Source organism: Notechis scutatus, chromosome 1 (genome assembly GCF_049901735.1).
Source record: "Notechis scutatus isolate UNSWTSFEM ecotype Mainland chromosome 1, rNotScu1.2, whole genome shotgun sequence".
In the NCBI taxonomy this organism is placed as follows: Eukaryota; Metazoa; Chordata; class Lepidosauria; order Squamata; family Elapidae; genus Notechis; species Notechis scutatus.
Window position 1 is genome coordinate 336,720,277 of NC_142009.1, and position 22,577 is coordinate 336,742,853.

The following is a 22,577-nucleotide window of genomic DNA, read 5'->3' on the forward strand; positions in this document are numbered from 1 at the left end:
GGCTGCTATCATCTCCCTCCAGTCTCTAGACAAGCTAGGATGTCTTGAACATACCTGGGTTTTCCTCTCCATCCTGAGCCACCTTATCAGTTATTATTATTATTATTATCTTCACCTTATCAGTTGCAGGCTGTTCCTTAATTTTTTTTCCCCCCAAATACCCAGATGAGTTTTACCTTGTTAAATTTTCTGTAATCAAATTTCATGCCGGTTGGTATGATTGGTTAAAGAAAAGGTAATATTTGCTATTTGGATAAAGTTATGGAAATGACAGAAGACGTGCATTTCATTATAAACTATATAGAGAAATTAAAACATTAAAAGAACGAAGGAGTTATTGTAACAACGCAGATCACGTCAAGGATAAAGATAAAGAAAAAAAATTTAACCATTGCTCAATATCCGCTGTAAAATGTATATATGTATATATGTGTATATGTGTATATGTATATGTATATGTATATGTATATGTATGTATGTATGTGTATATATATATATGTTATTCAGCTTTGTTCGGGTATTTTCCCACGTCATTCCCACGTCTTTTAAAAGCACAACTATGACGTGGGAAAATACCTGAACAAACCTGAATAACATACATGTAAGTACCCGCGAAAACTTTATATACATACATACATACATACATACATACATATTGATTTATCTGTTTTAAATGTATGTCAAATAAATGTTTTTTCCGAGAATTAAAAAAAAAAAAACAATCATGCCGGTTGTCCTCGACGTATGACTGAAACTGAGACCCAAATTCCTGTCGCTAAGACAGACAGTCCAGTGAGCTTTTGGCCTGGTGTTACGACCTCTCTGGCCACTGTTGTTAAGCAAATCTCTCCCGCATTTACGACAGCCGCAGTATCACGCGATCCTCTTTGGCGACCTTCTGCCCAGCAGAATCAACGGAGGAAACCAGATTCGCTTAACAACATGCGACTAACTTAACAACATGCAGCAGAATTCCCTTAACAAATGTGGCAAGAGGTGATCGTAAAACGGGGTAAAACTCACTTGAAGGTCTCCCTCGGCATCAGAAATTTGGAACTTTCATTTTGGTCGCAAGTCGAGGACAATCTGTAGATACTATCCCAGATTGAGTCCCCTGGAAATTCGAACCCCGAAACTGACCGTCCCATCAGCTGCGCCCCCCAAAATGTCAAATTTCCAGGAAGCTCCGCCCATTCTTGTTAGGCTCCACCCACTCCCCTACCTGACTTGAAATCCCTTTCCTCACCCCCCCTTGTTTAACCACAGAAGGGAAAGGACCCTAAAGGGGTGGGGGCTTAATTAACAGATAATCAGAGTTGGAAGGGACGTTGTAGGACTTCTAGTCCAACCCCCTGCTCAATTTTTATTCAGAATAACGGAGTTGGGGCCTTTGAGGTCTTCTAGTCCAACCCCCTGCTCAATTTATATTCAGAATAACGGAGTTGGGGCCTTTGAGGTCTTCTAGTCCAACCCCTGCTCAATTTTTATTCAGAATAACGGAGTTGGGGCCTTTGAGGTCTTCTAGTCCAACCCCCTTCTCAATTTTTATTCAGAATAACGGAGTTGGAAGGGACCTTGGAAGTCTTCTAGTGCAAACCCGTTCAGTTTTTATTCAGAATAACAGAGTTGGGACCTTAGAGGTCATCTAGTCCAACCCCTGCTCACTTTTTATTCAGAATAATGGAGTTGGAAGGGACCTTAGAGGTCTTCTAGTCCAACCCCTGCTCACTTTTTATTCAGAATAACGGAGTTGGAAGGGACCTTGGAGGTCGTCTAGTCCAACCCCTGCTCACTTTTTATTCAGAACAACGGAGTTGGAAGGGACCTTGGAGGTCATCTAGTCCAACCCCCTGCTCACTTTTTATTCAGAATGGAGTTGGAAAGGACCTTGGAGGTCTTCTAGTCCAACCCCCTGCTCACTTTTTATTCAGAATAATGGAGTTGGAAGGGACCTTTGAGGTCATCTAGTCCAACCACCTGCTCACTTTTTATTCAGAATAATGAAGCTGGAAGGGACTCTCTCTCTCTCTCTTCCCCTCCCTCCCTCCCTCCCTTTTTCTCTCTCTCCCTTTCTCCCCCTCCCCACCTCTGGTGCTTTAAGAGGCTCCCCCGACCAGACCGGCCCGCCCCATCTGCACAAAGGAGATAAGACTGGCCTACCTCGCAGGGTTCTTGGTTCCACCCAAGCATGCAATCAATACTTACCAGCCAAACCCCCGCAGTTTCTACCCAAACCTATTTTTAGACCAAAGTGATCCGCCAGGGTCCCTTTCCTCGGCCGGGTTTAGGCTTTGCGAGGGATCCGCTCCGCTTGCACGTGTGAAACGCGCCTCTCCACCTTTCCGCCGCCCTTCGCCAGCCAGGAATGGACCCGATCCACCCAGCCGGTTCTCCTTTACCACGCAACCAACCAACCAACCAACCCCCAGCACCGACAGTTCCCGCAAGGCCGCGGCGGGATCGCAGCCCCTTCCCTTCCCCACGCCTCCCGGGGACGGATCCCCGCGTTCCCTTTCCTGCAAGAGGCGGCTTTGGAAGGCTGGAGCCTGGCGCGCATGGGCTCTGTAGTCCTCCCAGCCACCTGCTTTTTTCTTTTTTTTTTGCTTTGCGCAAGAGATCCCTGCTGGAACTTAGCAAATGTTAAGAATAATACACTTTTGATACCCAGCGGCGCACATTGAAACGGGATTTCCCGGCACGCGGCTCTCCCTCTTCCAACACACACTTACGCACGAAGGTGACAACAACACAAAAAAGGACGCACAAACCCACATATAGGCTTATGGCACGGGAAAAAACAAAAAAAACTTTCGCGCACTTCGCGAGCCGTTGCAAAAGTGCGCCTCTGTCTGTGCGCGTGGTTCTGTGTGTGTGTTGTGTGTGTGTTTGTGTGTGTGTGTGTGTGTGTGTGTGTGTATTGGGGGTAACCCTCTTGCACCTGTCCCCCCCGCCAAAGCTACGCTCCCCATCCCTTGCCAAAGCGCGCAAAAAACGCGCGTGCCAAAAACGCGCGTGCCAAAAAAAAAAAAAGCGCGTGCAAAAAGGAGAAGAAGCGGCTGGTTCTTCTCTATTTATTTCTCTCTCTCTCTCTTTCTCTCTCTTTCGGGCACAGCCTGCCCGGCCTGTCAGGGTTGAGATAACCCTCTCTGAGCCGAGCCTCGCCTCCGGGTGGGAGGGAGGGAGGGGAAGGGGGGAAAAGGGGGGAAGAAAGCTGTCCCTGCCGATCGATGGGGAGGGGAGGGGAGGCGGGGCAGAGCAGGGCAGGGTCGGGTCAAACCAAGCCAAGCAGCCCCCTTGGGCCGGGCAGTTGTGTGTTTGTGCGTGCGTGTGTGCGAGAGCCCTTGGCACGGAACCCGGGCGCCAGGCAAACGGCGGAGACGTGGCAGCAGCGGCGGCGGCGGCGGCTTCTTTGCAAAAGCTGCGGAGACCCCCACCCCCCGCCGTCGGGTTTGGGGAAGGGTGGGGGTGGGTGGGAGTGGGGTGGGGGTGGGGGCTCTCCTTCCTTCTTGGACCCCTCCTTGCAAAAAAGGCCCGTGCCCATCCTCCCCGGCCGTGTCCATCCTTCCCCAACCAGCTGTCAAGAATTTTCTTCTTCTCCTTCTCCTTCTCCCCCTTTTTTTTTTCCTCTTTCTTTTTTCCTTTTGCTTTGCAATGCCCCCGCGGAGCGCGCGGAGGCTGCACCTTTAAGAGAAGGGAGGGACCCCTTCTCCCTCGCCCGGAGAGCAACCAGGAAGGGAGTTCACGGCATCATACGGGGCTTTGCATCTACTGTTACAGGCAGGGCAGGCAAGGCAAGGCAAAGCAAGGCAAAGGCGGGCGAGCAAAAAGGAGGCACAGCCAGCCCAAGAGCGGGGAGGCCGGACGCGCCTGGCTGCTGCTGCTTGCCCGTCCACCACCCGCCTCCTCCTCCTCCCCCTTTTCCCCGACCCTCTCGCCTCTGCCCCGCAACGCCCAGAGACCCCCGCGGACCAAGAAGGTAAGGACGGCAGCGGTTTGCAATGGTTGGGTGGGTGGGAAATTTCCATGGGGGACTTTTTTTTTAGTGGGGGGTGGGAAGAGAAGGAAGGTAGTGCTGGCTGGTTTGGAGGAGGAGGAGGAGGAGGAGGAAGGGGGCACCCAAAGTCCTGCGGGCGACTTTCGGGCCAGCTTTTAACTTTTCCTTGCCTGGCGTTCCGGATCACCTGCGGGTCGTGCGCGGGGGTGGCGGGGTGGGGGTGGAGGAATGTGAGGTGGGGGTGTGGGGGAGGGGTGTGGAGGAATCCAGCGCGTGGGGCAGCTTTGGAAAGGGGGGTTGCAAAGGAGGAAGAGGAGAAGGGAGGGCTTTGACTTGGCTTGGCTTGGCTTGGGCCGAACGTCCCTAGGTGGCCCCGGGTGTGGGGGAAGGGCTTGGATCGAGGTCGGGTGGTGGGGTGGGGGTGAGGAAAGAAGGGGGGAAAGTGGGTGGGGGGAAGGAAGGAGCAGGAAAGTGGGGGTGGGGGAGGGTTGCCTTTGGAGAGAAGGCCAGGCGGCTTTGCAAATAAATAAATAAGTCAATAAATAAAAAGGGAAAGTGATCGATGCAAAAGGCAGGAGGGGAAAGTGGGGGGCGGGGGAGGAGATCCGGGGGTTTGAGTGTCCCGGGTTGCCCCCTTTGGGCGAAGCGGAGGAGGGGGAAGGGGGGAGAGCGCGCGGGTTGCAATCATCGCGCGGGGAGGCAGGCGGGCAGGGAAGGGAAGCGGGGCAGAACTTTCCGCCCCTTCCTCGCCCGGCCTTGCTTCTTTCTCTTTTTTTTTTTTGCCTTGCCCGACCCCTTGCAAGTAATTCCGTGCTGCGTTGCCTACGTTGTAACTGGCTGGGGCTTTGGGTGGGGGGCCAGGATATGTTCTTTTTTTTTTTAAGGGAGGGGGCTTGCAAAGCCCTGGGGAGAGAGAGAGAGAGAGAGAGAGAGAGAGAGAGAGAGAGGAGAGAGAGAGAAAGGGCTGCTTGGGAGTTGTAGTCTTCCCGGCCTCTTAGGCTTGCAGGTGCAAAGCAGGCCGGTGACTACGTCTCCCGAGATGCCCCGCGAGCGGGCCTGCCGCGGGAGGCGTGTTGACAGGCGCCGCCGCCAGCCAATGGCGATCGCGTCTGCGTCTTTTTTTCTCTTTTTTTCTTTCTAACTTCCCCCTCTTGCCTCCGCTTCGGCCAATGGCGGCCGGGGAGAAGGGGGAGGGGGGGGGAAAGGAAGGCGCTCGAGCGAGACCCACGTCAACCCCTTCCCCGCAGGAGAGGTGGGGTCCCCGGACGCGCCGGCTAGGCGAGGCCGGGGATGCGAGGCCTAGCGCCAGGCCCGCGCCCGAGGCTCAAGTGGCTTTCCAGACTTTCCCTTCGGGGCTTCCAAGGGCAGGGGAAGCCGGCCGGGTCCTCCTCCGGTTGGGGTGTGAGGGGAGAGACAAATAACTTGAATTTCCTGAGCACCTCAAGTGGGGATAATAGTCGTCAAAGCACCCCCATTATTGGGGTTCAAACTTTTTAGGGGTACTGAGGCAGGGAGGGGGGGAAACTGGTCAGGCCCATTGCTTATAGGGGGACCCCATTTGGTCCTCAGAAACCCTGGCCTGTCTCTTCCCCTGGGCCGCCCTCCCTGGCTGGACTAGGCTTAACTAGTTCAGATGACGCTGGTTGTAGCTACCTGCAGGACAGGTAAGCGGCCAGGTGGCCAACCAGGAAGTGCCCGGCTTAGAGTCCTGCAGGCCTCAGGCCTTCCTTTCCAGCCCTTGGAAGTGGCCCAAGAGGGAGACCTCCACTGCCACCGTCCTCACCCCTGCAAGGAGGGACGAAGCCCTGGTGCTGGCTTGATGGGACTAGCACTAAGGGTTTTGTAGTCCGGCTCTACGCCAGGCCCCTCCTGTCCTGATCTCCCATGGGGGGGGTTGTTGGCAGAATTGCAAAAGTACCAGGCTGTACAGGTAGTCCTCGATTTACGACCACAAGGGAGCCTCAAATTTTCCATGGCTAAAGTGAGGCCGCTTTGAATTTTGCTCCAGGTTGCGGCCTTGGGAGGGGGTGGAGTGAATCCATTGCAGGGGTTCACGGTCGTAAAGTGAATCTGGCCTCGACTTTGCTTTGTCGGGAGGTCGCAAAAGGGGACGGCACAAGCTCTGGGGGACTCTGCCACCGTCATAAATTGGAGTCGCTTGCCAAGCACACCTTGAATTGGGATCGCAACATGAGGGTGTTGCAATGCTTTCAAGCGTGAAAACGTGTCATGTCACAAGTTGATTTTCAGGCCTTGTTGTAACTTCGACAGGCCACTAAACGAATGGTTGTTAAGTCCAGGACTACTTTTGATTTGAATTTCCCTGGTTGGCACCTGCAAAAAACGCAGCCAGGGTTCCAAAACAAAATACTTCCCAACCTTTAGTGGTTTTCCAACATGCAGGGGAGTGTCAGAAACAGGTTTATTTTGGAACGAATAAGTAATTTAAGAGCTTTTTTTTTTAAAAAAAAAAACCCACTCTTCCTTGGATAACTTTATTTTTCTTCTGGGATTCCTGCTGAATAGCAGATTTTAGGCTTGGGGAGTATTAAAGTGAAGCAGTGGACAGGATTCGAATCCAAGCCACAGATCCGGCCTTCCGTTGGTCGTTTTCCGGCCAAGGGATTTTGATCTATGGGGAAGAGTTTGGAGGGGCAGGAAAGGAAAGTTATTTACAGGATGAAAAGGAAAGTGTTGTGTAAAGATGAAGCCATTTTTATGGCAGAAGCGGACTATGATCTGTGAACTTTTTATCAGGTGTGCAGAGCATATGTGGAGTATACACTGCCGAGGAAGGCAGCAACAGAGAGCTCTTGTGGGGTGTGAAACACAAAGAGAAAGAGGGAGGGGTGAGAGAAGGCCTGTGGCAAAATTGCTTTAGAGAGGATGGTTTATAAACGAATCCAGGTTTCAGTGATGCAGGCATCATAGAGTTCAGAATCTGCAGGAAGTCCTTGGCTTAGGACCACAACAGAGTCCCAACATGCTAAGCAGGACAGTTAAGTAAGGTTTGCCTCATTTTACGACCTACCTTGCCACAGTTGTAAAGGTGAATCACTGCAATTGTTATGTTAAGTCATACAACTTGGCTTGTCAGAAGGTCGCAAAAGGGGACCAGGCATCCCCGTCATAAATAGGAGCCAGTCGGCAAGTGCCTGGATTTTGATCACATGGTTGTGAGGAGGCTGCAGCTGTACTTTAGTGGGGAAAACTGTCATAAGTCACTTTTTCCAGTGCTGTTGAAACTTCCAACGGTCACTAAATGAACAGTTGTAAGTTAGACTTCCTGTATTCAGGCAGGCTGCTGGACCCAAAAGCTTGATCTTTCTCTAACTCCCTGAGAAAGGACATTGAATCGAATCATTTTGGGCTCTGCTGTCTCCCTGATGACTTTTGTCTTTTATTGTGCTTTTTCCTCAAAGGAACAGGCGCTTTTATAAGGTCCAGAGGGCTGAAAGTGCAATGAAAAACACAGCTTCAAGAATTCTCTATTGCAGAGATAGACGATTAACAGATTAACAGTTGGAGGGGACCTTGTAGGTCATCTAGTCCAACCCCTGCCCAAGCAGGAGACCCTACGCCATTTCTGACAAATGGCAGTCCAATCTCTTCTTGAAAATCTCAAGTGATGAAGCTCCCACAACTTCCAAAGGAAACTTCTGTTCCATGGGTGGATTGTTCTCCCTGTCACAAAATTTCTCCTTATTTCCAGGATTAATCTCTTCTTTGTCACCTGGGGATTAATTTTCCCCAGGTCACAAAAAAACAGGAACTCTTGTGGAGAAGGCTGAACCAATAAGGGTGTGAAAATATATAGGCACCCATACATAAATTGGGGGGGGGGGGGAAATTCGTCGCCTTTAAAGTAGAAGTAATGCACGTTATATGTACACTTATTTAATTTGATTTCTAATTTCCAATGGATCTTGTGCGGGCCAGATCGGGACAGCCAAAAGGGCAGGATGCAACCTGGGGACCATTAAAATACCCAGGTCAACTGTTATCAAAATCTGGATTTAATGCAATGATGGGTCATGTTTCTGGAAGGCCTTGGGACATTGATTTCAGTCTCCCTGCGTTGTATGTCTTGTCTGTATGCTGGCTTACATTCGACAATTATGGCAAGGTGAGAAAAATTATATATGGCAAGGTGAGAACAATTATTTATTTATAGATACAGATAGATTTTGGAGAGGTCCAGAGGAGACAGGGAAGCAAGGATGCAGATGTTATTTGTGAAGTTCAGAAGAACATCTGGGCCCGTCTTATTACATACCAATCGGGGGGCTTGCTTAACTCCATAATGGTTTGAAATGACTGTGAAGTGGTTGAGATGATGGCTCTCATCTGGGGATTTCCAAACCTCAGATGGAGACACCGAATCTGGGACTTTCTGCTTGCAGAATAACGGCTGTGCAACTATCATCCTTGCCCTAAAATAAAGTATACTTTATTTCCAAAAAGCAGGCCAAACTCAGAATTGTTTTAAAGGCATTGCCATAAGCCATGATTCATTGGTTCGGTTTGAACTTAGCCTGTTAAAGGAGCCCAGCATTTTTAGTCAGCAAGCCACGATTAAGCTATGATGGTTTTGGGCCCTCTGTGGCATCAGTCTCTGATTGGTCCATGCTGTCGGGAGAATTCACAGGGAGTCCTGGACTTAACGACCACAATAGAGCCGAAGGTTTTTATTGCTAAGTGAGACAGCTGTTTAAGTGAGTTTTGCCCTGTTTTGTGACCTTTCTCGGCCCCGTTGTTAAGTGAATTGCTGCAGTTCTTAAGTTAGTAACACGGTTGTTAAGTGAGACTGTCTTCCCCATGGACTTTGCATCTCGGAAGGTCGCAAAAGGGCATCACGTGACCTGCGACTGTCATAAATATGAGCCGGTTGGCAAGCGTCCGAATTTTGATCCTGTTCCCGAGGGGATGCTAGCTAGGATGGTCGTAAATGTGGAAAACGGTCGTAAGTCCCTCTTTTTTCCAAGGACGTTGTAACTAACTTCAAAGGGTCACTAAACAAATGTTCTAAGTCGAGGGCTTACCTGTATTGTATTTAGCTTGAATGGCTGGTTGGAATTCATTTTCCAGTCCTCAATGGAATTGGCTTGTAATCGATCAAGAATGGATTAATACAAGGATCGGTGTGAAATAAAAGTGAATTTGAAGTAACAGGAGGATGGAATGAAACCGGTTTATCAGGAGATTTTTGTTTCCTTTCCCCTTTCCTTTCCCTTTCCCTCCTTCTCTTTTCTCTCTCTCTTCTCTTTTCTTTTTTCCTCTTTTTCTTTCTTTTGCTCTCTCTCTCTCTCTCTGTATGACTATAACTTTGTCGCTTGTATCCTTATGATTTATATTGACTGTTTCCTAGTATGATTTGATGGCTTATTTGTACCCTATGACTATCATTAAGTGTTGTACTTTACGATGCTCGACTCTTGATTAATGTATTTTTTATGTATACTGGGAGCATTTGTGCCGAAGACAAATTCCTTGTGTGTCCAATCACACTTGGCCAATAAAAAAAGAATTCAATTCTATTCTATTCTCTCTCTCTTTCTCTCTCTCTATTTTTATTTTGAATTGTAAGCACTTGGGAGAAGGAGAGAGAGGAAAATGGAAGAAACAATGGGGAATCTAAAAAGTTGGTCCAGCAGTTGGGAGACGTAGGTGTCCTGGGTTTGGACAAGATTGAGAGAGGGATCCCCGCTTCTGCCTCTCTTTGGATATAACCATTTTTTTTTCCCCTGCAGGGGAGTTTTTGCAATTCCAAAAAGTGACTTTTGTCTACAGGTCAGGAAAGTGAGAGCTCAGAGGTAATATTTTTGCAGGATCAACCAGCAATGAACATTTATGCTTGAGTCAAATACTTGTTTTCTCTTTTGAAATAATTTATTTTATTTATTTGGTTTGTCAATTGCTTACAAGATAATAGGTATAAGTGAAAACATAGTTATGAATAACATGGATACATATAAGAAAAATAATGGATGAGTACAGGCGGTCCTCGACTTACAACTGCAATTGGGCCCAAAGTTTCTGCCGCCAAATGAGACATTCGTTACGTGAGGCTTTCCCCATGATTACAACCTTTCTTGGCTCAGTTGTTATGTGAATCCTTGCATTTTTCAAGTTAGCAACACAGTTGTTAAGTGATTCAGGCTTCTTGCTTGTCAGAAGGTCATAAAAGGGGATCATGTGATCCCAGGATATTATAACCATCATAAATACAAGTCAGTTGCCAAGCGGCTGAATTTTGATCGCTTGTCCATGGCGATGAGGTAATGGTCATAAGTCTGAAACAAGGTCATCGGTCCCTTTTTTCAGTGCCATTATAACTCCACATGGTCACTAAACAGACAGGTTATAAATCAAGGACTGCCTGTAGATGCCACTAGCAGTAAAGATCTGAGTTTTCTAAAGAGTATGTTGGATCTCTGCTTTCACGAAAGGCTGATATTCCCATTTTTAAAGATGAGGAGCGAAATGACGAAACATCTCTTGGTTGATGGAGATCCATTTTACCCTACTGGGCTGTTTGCTGAATTTCCTGATATTTTGACTTGCCAGGTTATTTGCCAGCTGGAACTTCAATTTTTGGACTTCAATTCATAAGTCAAAACATCTGGAAATAACAGCAAAGGGCCTGGGTGGGTTATTTGATAGAACTTTAAAAAAAACTTGTGGAGTTCAACTCCCAGAATTCCCCAGGCTGGCTGGGAATTCTGGGAGTTGATATCCACAAGTCTTAAAATGGCCGACGTTGAAGACCTCCCTGTGCTAGACTATCTGAAACATAGAAATATGTTACCTCTTGATGTTCTTTGTGATGGTTCTTGGAAATAAATTAGGAAGATTCTTCAAAGCCCCCGGTTACTATGTGGGAGGGTTTCTACCAAAGCCAGCAGCAAAACCTGGTTTGAAACTGGCTTGGGAAGTCATGGGAGCTTTATCCCTAGAAGCTTTCAAGAAGAGACTGGACCTGCCCTCTGTCAGAAATGGTGTAGGGCTAGGGGGTTGGACTAAATGACCTCCAAGGCACCTTCCGACTCTTCCTCTGATTCTGATTCCTACAATAGAGCAAGAAAATTATTTGGCTGGCTGTCAGGAAGTTGAAATGCCTCCCTTTTATCCATCCATCCAGGTAGGCCCTTGAACCTCCCTGAGATCTTGAGGTTGATGACATGCTAAGTGGTAGTGGCTCTTTTTTGTTTTGTTTTTTTAAACCCAAAATTCTCTGCCTGATCAAGCAGGTAAACACCTTAAACTTTAAGGTACCTGGAGAGCAGTGAATCTAAAAAAGCTGTTTATTTTTGGGGGGGAGAGAGGTGAGACCCAGAGAGAGGAGAGGTGTGGCCCAACGCCCTGGGAGGACCTGAGGCGAGGAACATGGGGATCTTGGCCTGTTCTGGGAAGGGGCAGATGAGTTGAGGGAAGAGGCGGCGGCGAGCAGGCTGATGTGCTTGGTCTTGTCTGCCTCGCAGGGCTTCGGAGGGAGGGGGAGTTGGGTGGGGTCCTCCTTCCCATTAAGCCCTGGAGAGCTGGAGAAGTTGAGAAAGAAGGCACGAGTTTGCCCACCATGGATTTCGGAAACAGAAGGAGAGAGACAGAGCAAGAGAGAGAGGGGGGGGAAAGACATGGAGAGGGAGAGAGACAGACAGAGACACAGAGAGAAAGGCAGAAAGAGAGAGACAGACAGAGACAGAGAGACAGACAGACAGAGAGAGATATAGAGAGAGAGACAGAGAGAGACAGATACAGAGATACAGACACACACACAGAGAGACAGACAGACAGACAGAGAGAGACATATACAGAGACAGACAGACACAGAGAAACAGAGAGACAGACATACACAGAGACAGACACAGAGAGAGACATATATACAGAGACACAGAGACAGACAGAGAGACAGACAGAGACAGATACACAGAGAGAGAGACAGAGACAGACAGAGACAGAGAAGCAGACAGAGAGACAGACACACACACAGAGAGAGACATATATACAGAGACACAGAGACAGACAGAGAGACAGACAGAGACAGATACACAGAGAGAGAGACAGAGACAGACAGAGACAGAGAAGCAGACAGATACACAGAGAGACAGACACACGACACAGACACAGAGAGAGACATATATACAGAGACAGACATAGACAGACAGAGAAAGATACAGAGAGAAAGACAGACAGACAAGAGAGAGAGAGAGAGAGAGAGAGAGACAGGGAGGGTGGGGAACATGCAAATTTGTACTGGAGCCCTCTCCCCACCCTGCTTTTCCTTGGCATGCAAGCTAGGAATGGAGGAGTCAGCTCAAAGAGTGATTGTTAAGGGCTCCCCCCTCCCCACCTCCGCCCTTCCATTTTTCTTCGGGTGTTGCAGGAGGATGGCGGAGGCCTTCTAAGGCCACCAAAAGCAGAATCTTCCTCCCGAGATTCAGACATAAGGGTGGGTTCTCCTCCTTCCAAAATCTTCTTTTTTTTAAAGAAAAGAAAAACACCTTCCAGCGTTGGAGCATTCGCAAGTTCTGGAGGCGAGTTGTTCCACTGGCTTTAATGTCCTCACTGTCAGCAAGCTTCTCTCCTTGATTGCTTTCCATCCGTTGCTGCTTCTCCTGCCTTCAGGTGCTTTGGAGAATAGCTTGACTCCCTCTCCTTTGGGGCAGCCCCTTAGCGGTGTTCCAGTTCAGATGGTCAGGAAACCGAAGGCTAAAACAATAATGAAGAACGGTTGCTGGAATTGGGTCTGTGTAGATTCATGAAAAGAAGGACCCAGGGGCGGGAGACAGGATAACAGTCTCCCCATATTTGAGGGGCTGCCCCAAAGAAGAGGGAGTCAAGCTTCTCTCCAAAGCGCCTAAAGGCCAGACAAGGAACAATGGATGGAAACTGATCCAGGAGAGAGATTCAACCTGGAAATAAGGAGAAACTTTCTGACAGAATAATCAAGCCATGGAACAGAAGTTGCCCTCGGAAGTTGTGGGAGCGACATCACTTGAGACTTTCAAGAAGAGATTGGACTGCCATCTGCCAGAAATGGTGTAGGGTCTCCTGCTTGTGGGGGGGGGGGGTTGGACTAAATGACCTCAAAGGTCCCTTCCAACTCAGTTATTCTATTACCACTAACAAAGGCTTAGGGGGAGATGACATAATAGCAGTCTTCCAATATTTGAGAGGCTGCTACAAAGAAGAAGGGTGTGTGTGTGTGAATCTATTCTGAAGGCAGGACAAGAAATAATGGATGGAAACCCATCAAGGATTGAAGCAATCTGGAATTAAGGAGAAACTTCCTAACAGGGAGGACAATTAACCAGTTGCCACCAAGAGCTGTGAGTGCTCCAACACTGGAGAATTTTTTACTGAACAGTCATATGTCTGTTGGGCAAGGCTCTTCAAACTGGGCAACTTGAAGACTTGTGGACTTCAGCTCCCAGAATTCCTGAGCTAACATGGACTGGAGGAGGAATTCTGGGAGTTGAAGTCCACAAGTCTTAAAGCTGTCAAGGGTCTCAAACTGGGCACTTTTAAGACTTGTGGACTTCAACTCCCAGAATTCCTGAGCTAACATGGACTGGAGGAGGAATTCTGGGAGTTGAAGTCCACAAGTCTTAAAGTCTGCCCAGTTTGAAGACCCCTGGTCTAGGGCTTCCTGCCTCAGCAAGGGGTTGGACTAGAAGACCTCCAAGGTCCCTTCCAACTCTTGTTTTTCTCTCCTGTTCAGAAAAGCCAGCCTTTTCGGCTTCTCCCCGGCAGCCAGAAGCCCCCTGAGATGCAATTGTGAGGGGTGACCCCCCCCAATTTGTCTGACATGGAGAACCCCAAGTTTCTCCATCCTGGTTCTTGGTCTTCAACCTGCAATTCTCTTGGTTTTTTTTTGCAGGAACTTATCTGTTGGGAGCTGCATCTACGCAGGCAACCCAGGCAGGGCTGGGAAAGTCTCCAGAGACTTGTGGCTTTGTGGTAGTTGAGAATGATAGGTAGTCCTCGGCTTACAACCACACTGGAGCTCCAGATTTCGGTCGTTAAAAGAGACGGTTGCCCGGGTGAGCTTTGGCGCATTTGACGAGCGTTCTTGCCCCAATTTAAGTGAATCTGCAGTTGTTAAAAGTTAGCAATATGGTTGTTAAGTGGCCGCCTATCAGAAGGTCGCAAAGAAAGATATTGCCACCGTCATACATGCAGGTAGTCCTCACCTTACAACCACAGTGGACCTCCAAGATTTCCGCTGCCAAAGCGAAACATTTGTTCAGTGAGTCCCGCCCCATCGTACGACCTTTCTTGCCACCGTTGTTAAGCGAAGCCCTGCCGTTGGTAAGCTAGTAACCCGGTTGTTGAGTGAATCAGGCTTCCCCCCCGCCCCCAGTTGACTGCCGTCGAAAGGTCGCAAAAGGGGGAGTCGTAGGACCCTGCCACCGTTGTAAATACGAGTCAGTTGCCAAGCGTCTTGAATTCTGATTGCAACTCGTGGGTGTGAAGAATGTTCATACATCACGTCGAAACTTTGAATGGTCACTAAAGGAAGTGTTGTAAGTCAAGGAATAGCTGTAGGGCCTCTTGCCAAGCCTCTGAGTTTTGATCCCGCAGCCGTGGGGAAGCTACCACGGTAAGTGTAAGGTTTAAAAACGGTCATAAATCACGTAACTTTGATGCTCCAACACTGGAAGTTTTTAAGAAGAGATTGGGCAGCCATTTTATAGGGTTTATAGGGGGTTGGACTAGAAGACCTCTAAGATCCCTTCCAACTCTTATGACTCTGTTAGAAAGTCGAGGACTAACTGTAGAGGCACCTTGCCCAGCCTCTTGAGTTTTGATCCAGTGGCCCGTGAGGATGCTACCACGGTCGTAAGGGTGGGAAACGGCCCTGAGTATGACTTTTTTCAGGACCGTTCGAACAGTTGGACACTAAGCGAAAACGGTTGTAAGTCGAGAACTGTACAGAACCAGGTGAGCTGTCAATCTCAGGTCCTTGACTTCTGACCAAAGTTCAGGGGTGGTTTAAGGGGGGGGGGGGGGGGGGGGGGGGGGGTCCTTGTTGTTTTTTTTGTGTGTGTTTTTTGGTGCAAGGGGGGTTTTTTATTTGTTGTGTTTTTTTTTTTTTGACTAAAATTCAACCAGAATTTCTGTCAGTAAATAAACCATGAATCATAATGTGAAGAGTAAGGGGTGCTTAAAGCTCCATACGCTTCAGTTTTTAAGCAACTTACAAACATGTAATTCCCAACTTACAACCATAAGGACTAGAATTCCTGTCGCTAAGCAAGGCACTGGTTCCAAAGTTTATTAGTTTAACAAAATGTAACAGAAATAGGCAGAAAAGTGAAAATAATGGAGGGGAAAGAGGAGGAAAAAGCATAGGGGAAAAGGGAAACAGAAAAAAACATTTAACTTTTGAATCTTATCGGCCCAGTAGAATGCAGGGTAGTTCTCATCTTATAACAACAATTGAGCCTCCCATTTATGTTGTTAAGTGAGACACTTGTTAAGTGATTTTTGCCCCCATTTTACAACCTTTCATCATTAAGTGAACCACTGCAGTAGATACAGAATAACAGAGTTGGAAGGGACCTTGTAGGTCATCTAGTCCAACCCCCTAACCCTACACCATTTCTGACAGATGGGAAAGCCTCCATGGATGAAGCTCCCACAACTTCTGAGGGCAACTTCTGTTCCATGGGTGGATTGTTCTCCCTGTCAGAAAATGTCTCCTTATTTCCAGGTTGAATCTCTCCTTGTTCAGTTTCCATCCATTATTCCTTCTCTGGCTTTTGGGTGCTTTAGAAAATAGCTTGGCCCCAGAGGGGAAAAACTATATAGAAAATGCAAAATAGTAATAAGATATGGAATAGAACACAAAAATGAGCATGAAATTGAGTTTTGTGTCTGTATAAAGAAGTGTAACCCGGGACCATGCTATTTTCAAAAAAGACGTTTTACTTGTATTTTGTGTGTGAAAACCCAAATAAAACTTAAAAGAAAAGAAAATAGCTTGGCCCCCTCTTCTTCTTTGGGGCAGCTCCTGAAATATTGGAACACTATGTCTACTTTGATGAAAAGAAGGACTCGGGGTGACATGATAGCAGACTTCCAATATCTTAGGGGCTGCCACAAAGAAGACAGGGTCATCGACGTATATTTTCCAAAGCACCTGAGGGCAGGAAAAAGAAGCAATGGGTGGAAATTAATCAAGGAGAGAAGCAACCTGGAATTAAGGAAAAACAGTGAGAACGAGTAGTGGAACAACTTGCCTCCAGAAGTTGTAAATGCTCCAACACTGGGAGAGATTGGACAACCACTTGTCTGAACTGGTGTAGGGTTTCCTGCCTAAGCAAGGGGTTGGACTAGAAGACCTCCAAGGTCCCTTCCAACTCTGCTATTCTGCTATCCTGTCTCCCCTGGTCCTTCTCTTCACTAGATGAGCCCAGGCCCAGTTCCTGCAACCGTTCTTTATATGAATAAAATCACAAGAGTTGGAAAAGGGACTTTGTAGGTCATCTGGTCCAACCCCCTGCCCAAGCAGGAGATCCTACACCGTTTCTGACAAATGGCAGTCCAGTCTCTTCTTGAAAGCCTCCAGGGATGAAGCTCCCACAACTTCTGAAGGCAACTTCTGTTCCATGGGTGGATGGTTCTCCCTGTCAGAAAATGTCTCCTTATTTCCAGGTTGAATCTTCTTGATTGGTTTCCATCCATTATTCCTTCTTTGGCCTTCAGGTGTTTTAGAAAATAGCTTGACCCCCTTCCTCTCTGTGGCAGCTCCTCAAATATCGGAAGACCACTCTCCTGTCTCCCCTGGTCCTTCTCTTCTCTTCCCTAGACTAGCCAGGCCTAGTTCCTGCAACCGTTCTTCATATGTTTTAGCCTCCAATCCCCTAATCATCCTGGTTGTTCTTCTCTGCACTTTTTCTAGAGTCTCAACATCTTTTTTACAGTGCGGTGACCAAAACTGGAGGCAGGACTCTAGGTGTGGTCTTACTAAGGCTTTACGGAGTGGTATTAGTATCTCCCTTGATCTTGATTGTATCCCTCTGTTAATGCAATTTAGGATTGATTGCATTAGCTTTTTTGGCTGCCGCTGCACACGGCTGGCTCATATTTAGCTGGTTGTTCACTAAGACTCTGAGATCCCTCTCGGTTGTTAAGTGAATCTGGCTTCCCGCGTTGAGTTTGCTTGTCGCCTAAGGAGATCAAGTGACCCCGGGACACACTGCAACCGTCACAAGTGTGAGTCATTTGTCCAGCATCCAAATGTAAATCAGGTGGCCACGGGGAATGCTACAACGATCAGAAGTGTGGAAAACAGGTCCTGACTCAACTCTTTTCAGTGTCGGCGCACCTTTGAACGATCTCTAAATGAACTGTTGTAAGTTCGAGGACTACCTGTGAGGTAATAACATCCAACCTCAACGTTGTATTTTTACACAGCGATATAGACTAGCCATTTCTATAACAACCCAATTTATTTAATCGGCAAAACCAAAAGGAGCAAGACAGTTGTTAAGTGAGTTGTGACCTATCTTACAACCTCTTTTACCACCGTAAAGCCTATTCAGAGGGGACATTAAGTGAATCAGGCAGTCGTTAAACAAATCAGATTCTCCCCTCCCCCCCCATTGATTTGGCATGTCGGAAGCCGGCAGGGAAGGTCAGAGGTGGGGAATCATGTGACCTAAGATCACGTGACTGCAGCCATTTGTCAACACTGGTAGTCCTCGACTTAACAATGGTTCATTTAGTGGCCAAAGTTACAACGGCGCTAGGAAAAGTGACTTGCAACTGTTTTTCACACTTACGACCTTGGTAGCATTCCCCCAAGGTCACATGGTCCAAATTCAGGTGCTTGGCCACTGGTTCGTACTTCACGACTGTCACGGTCTGCCCAGGATGCCCCGATCCCCCTTTTGCGATTGTCAGACGAGCGAAATCGATGCCAGATTCACTTAAGGACCGGGTGATTCACCAAACTGCAAAAATGATTCGTAAAAGGGGGCAAAACCAACGTTGACCAGCGGCTCCCTTTTAGCAGCGGACACACGGGCTCAATCGTGTGGTAAGTCGAGGACTGACTTCTTTACAGGCTGGTCGCCAAGGTCTCGGATTTGGATTGTGTCCACACCAGGGACGCTAAGACGGTCGTAAGTGCGAGGAACAGGGTGTAAGTCGCTTTTTTTGTGATTGTAACCTTAAAAACCGTCGCGGAAGGAAGAGTTGTAAGTCAAGGAGTACGTGTTCTTGGAAGACAGTGTGCGTTTGTGTGTGAGAGTTGAGTTTTGAGAGTGCCTGGGACTGGCAGCAGGTAAACATAGCTAAAGAACAGGAGCTTCGAATCTGGTACTCGGTGTTCCAGGATCGCACAACATTGAAGAAAAAGCAAAAGCAAAAGCAAGCCAGAGATCTTGCTTCTTGTTTTAGGAATCTTGTTTTAGGATGTTTTAGGAATCATTTCCCGTCCTCCAGACAGTTGTGATCTCCAATCTCTGCTGGCTTGCTTGTTTTGGTCGCCATGATATAAAAATGACATTGAGATACAAGGGGGTCTTCAAAGTTGACAGCTTTAGGACTTGTAGACTTCAACTCCCAGAATTCTTCCTCCAATCAATGTTAGCTCAGGAATTCTGGGAGTTGAAGTCCCCAACTCTTAAAACTTGCCAAGTTTGAAGGCCCTTGGTCTAGTGGTTAAGACACCAGACTAGAAAGCGGGGGATTGTGAGTTTTAAGTTGAAGTCCACAAGTCTTAAACTGTTTGAAGACTCTTGCTTCTAGAACAAGGGTCTTCAAACTGGGCAAATTTTAAGACTTGTGGACTTCAACTCCCAGAATTCCTGAGCTAACATGACTGGAGGAGGAATTCTGGGAGTTGAAGTCTACAAGTCCTAAAGCAGTCAAGTTTGAAGACCCCTGGTCTAGCATGGGGGTCTTCAACGTCAGCCATTTTAAGACTTGTGGACTTCAACTCCCAGAATTCCTGAGCTAACGTGACTGGAGGAGGAATTCTGGGAGTTGATGCCTACAAGTCCTAAAGCTGTCAAGTTTGAAGACCCCTGGTCTAGCATGGAGGTCTTCAATGTCGGCCATTTTAAGACTTGTGGACTTCAACTCCCAGAATTCCTGAGCTAATGTGACTGAGAGGAGGAATTCTGGGAGTTGAAGTCCACAAGTCCTAAAGCTGTCAACTTTGAAGACCCTTGCTTTAGAAAGACTGCAGAGAAGAGTAAAAAAGATAATTGGGGGATTGGAGGCTAAAACATGAAGAAGGGTTGCTGGAATTGGGCATGGTTAGCTTGATGAAACGAAGGACTAGGGGAGACATGATAGCAGTCTTCCAGTATTTGAGGGGCTGCCTGAAAGAAGAGGGGGGTCAAGCTATTCTCCAAAGCACCTGAAGGCAGGACAAGAAGCAAATAAGGATGGAAACTAATCAAGGAGAGAAGCAACCGAGAACTAAGGAGGAATTTCCTGACAGTTGGAACAATTAATCAGTGGAACAACTTGCCTCCAGAAGTTGTAAATGCTCCAACACTGGAAGTTTTTCAGAAGAGATTGGACATCCATTTGTTTGAAGTGGTGTAGGATTTCCTGCTTGGGCAGGGGGTTGGACTAGAAGACCTCCAAGGTCCCTTCCAACTCTGTTATTCTGGTTTTTTTTTTCCCCAATCACCTTCAGGAAAATATCCTAAACTGGGCCTGGTGGAGCTTCCAAAAATGCCAAAGGGGTTTTGAAAGGGCTGGCTGGAGTTGGCAGGCTAGTCAACCTGGGGGTGTTTCTCAAAATCGTCGGCTGTGTGGCAAAAGGAAGTGTAGGTTACCTCACGACGGGAGGAGAAAGCTCTTTGGGAGTCCTTCGTTTGTCGATGAAATGGACGCCTTGAGGCACAACGCAGCTGTTTGTAGGTAGAAATACACGAGGACATGTTGCCTCAGCTGGAAATGGTGCAGCACAGCCCTCCCCCCCCCAAATGTGTGGGTGGGGCTCCTTCATCGGGGCTGCAGTAAAAACTGGAAGATTGTGCAATCTAGTGCTACCTCCGGCATGAAAGCCAGCTGGGTGATTGTGGCCTGTCCCCAGGAGACTGGGAGTTCTAGTCCCGCCTTAGGCACGAATGGAGACTTGCTGACTTTGCACCAGTCATCAGGAGACGGTGACTTCTAGTTCGGTCTTGAGGGGCACGAAAGGTGGCTGGGTGACTTAGGGCCAATTGCCAGGAGATAGTGAGTTCTAGTTCTGTCTTAGATGTGAAAGCTGGCTTGGTGACTTTGGGCCAATCACCAGGAGATGGTGAGTTCTAGTTCTGTCTTAGATGTGAAAGCTGGCTTGGTGACTTTGGGCCAATCACCAGGAGATAGTGAGTTCTAGTTCTGTCTTAGATGTGAAAGCTGGCTAGGTGACTTTGGGCCAATCACCAGGAGATGGTGAGTTCTAGTCCCGCCTTAGGCATGAAAACTGGCTGGTTGACTTTGAACCAGTCACCAGGAGGCAGTGAGTTCTAGTTCTGCCTTGATGATGAAAGATGGCTGGGTGACTCTGGGCCTATCACCAGGAGACTGGGAGTTCTAGTTCCGCCTTAGGCACAAATGGTGGTTGGGTGACTTTGCGCCAATCCCCAGGAGATGGCGAGTTCTAATTCCACCTTAGGCACAAATGGAGGTTCAGCGACTTTGCACCAGTCCTCAGGAGACAATGAATTCTAGTTCCACCTTGGGCATGAAAGCCAGCTGGGTAACTTTGGGCCAATCACCAGGAGACAGTGAGTTCTAGCCCCACTTTTAAGCACGAAACATGGCTGGGTGACTTTGGGTCAGTCGCCAGGAGTCAGTGAGTTCTAGTCCTCTTCTAGGTGACCTTGGCCCAGTCCTACCTCGGCTCAACCCACCTTGCAAGGTTGTCATTGACTGCCATTAAGTGAGACATTTGTAAAGTGAGTTTTGCCCCATTTTTATGACCTTTCTTGCCACCGTTGTTAAGTGAATCACCGCAGTTGTTAAGTTAGTAACCTTGGTTAAGCGTAAACTGGCCTCTCCCTTGAGTTTGCTTTGCCAGAAGGTCGCCCCCGGGACCACCGCTCCTGTCATAAATACGAGTCAGTTGCCAATTGGCTGAATTTTTGATTACATCCAACACGGGGTGGCCGCAACGGCCCATCGTTAAGTGTGGGAAACGGTCCCGTTCCTCCTTTTAATGGCCCTTGCCACTTTGGTCATTAAGTGAACTGTTACAAGTCGAGGACTACCTGAAGTGGCTCAGCCCTGCTTGGGCGGGAAGGGAGAAATGGTGTGGCCTGTTTAACGACCATGCTGGCAGCCATTCGGGTCCTTTCTGGGAAACGAGTCTGGAAGCACCACCCAAGGAGCTTCCGGCCTTCCTCGTCCGGTTGTGCATCTGCACACGAGGAAGCGCGAAGGATGCTGGTTTTGCACAGAAAACAGGACGGAAATAAGACCCTTTATTTATTGCCAGCCAGATTAGAGGAAGCCCCTCCTTGCTCTGGCTGCCTCTTGTCTCCTTGGAAATGCACTGGGGAGGGCCAGGGGGGGCCACGGCTTGCAATTTCCCAGCCCAGCTGCAAAAAACAGCTTTAGCCAATTTTATATCTATTTTATACACACACACAAACACACACCCATACACATACACACACACACACACACATGCATTATATATACATACATGTATACATACACATGTTATATACACACAAATACACATACAGTACATATATACATATATATACACGCACACACATACGCATATATATACACGCACACACATGCACCCATACACACATGCACATATATATACATATATACGCAGACATATACACACACATATATATATACACGCGTTATACATACACATGTTATACACACACAAATACACATACAGTACATACACACATTATATATACATACACACAGATGCATCCATACCCATAAATGCACATACACATATATATATATACACGCACATGTATACATACATACATACATACATACATACATACATACATACATATATATATATGTTTTCTTAATTTTTCGCGGGTACTTACATGTATGGTGTTCGGCTTGGTTCGGGTATTTTCCCACGTCATTGTAGTTGTTCTTTTAAAGTTGTAGCAACGTTTCAGCAGAATCTCATCTGCCACAAGAAGCCTGATGATGGCAGATGAGATTCTGCTGAAACGTTGCTACAACTTTAAAAGAACAACTACAATGACTATTGCTGTGCCAGAATGGTTTTTTCTTCATCCTGATTGGTTGGGAGTCTTGGTCTGTGTTTATTGGTCTCGGAGTTTGCTGTGTTCTGCTTGATTGGTGTCTCTAATATCTTCTGTCTGTTTTTTGGCTCTTTTTGTATCTTGATTGGCTGGCAGCATTGTGTTGCTTTATTGGAGGCCTTTAGTGCAGCTTGGCTTCGGTAAATGGACGGCTATCATTAGTTAGGAAGCTGGGTTTCATCTGGGTGCCTGGTTGGGGTGTGTTTGAGCTGGAGGTATCAGGGGGATCTGTTTGTGCCCAGGTGTTTGCCTGGCTTGTGGTGTGGAGATTTTTTTGTTTGTGAGTGCAGGCTTCCAAATGATTGACAGCC

At 47.6% G+C, this 22,577-nt stretch overlaps 1 protein-coding gene across 1 annotated transcript in view; it reads left to right on the forward strand.

Moving 5' to 3' along the window:
• The first annotated feature begins 3,204 nt into the window (after positions 1 to 3,204).
• The window catches only part of ZBTB7A (zinc finger and BTB domain containing 7A), a 67,905-nt gene continuing 48,532 nt past the window's right edge, over positions 3,205 to 22,577 (forward strand). Inside the window, exon 1 of the mRNA XM_087952037.1 lies at positions 3,205 to 3,976. The gene's annotated coding sequence lies outside the window, so the exon portion shown is untranslated. The remainder of the gene's footprint in view (positions 3,977 to 22,577) is intronic.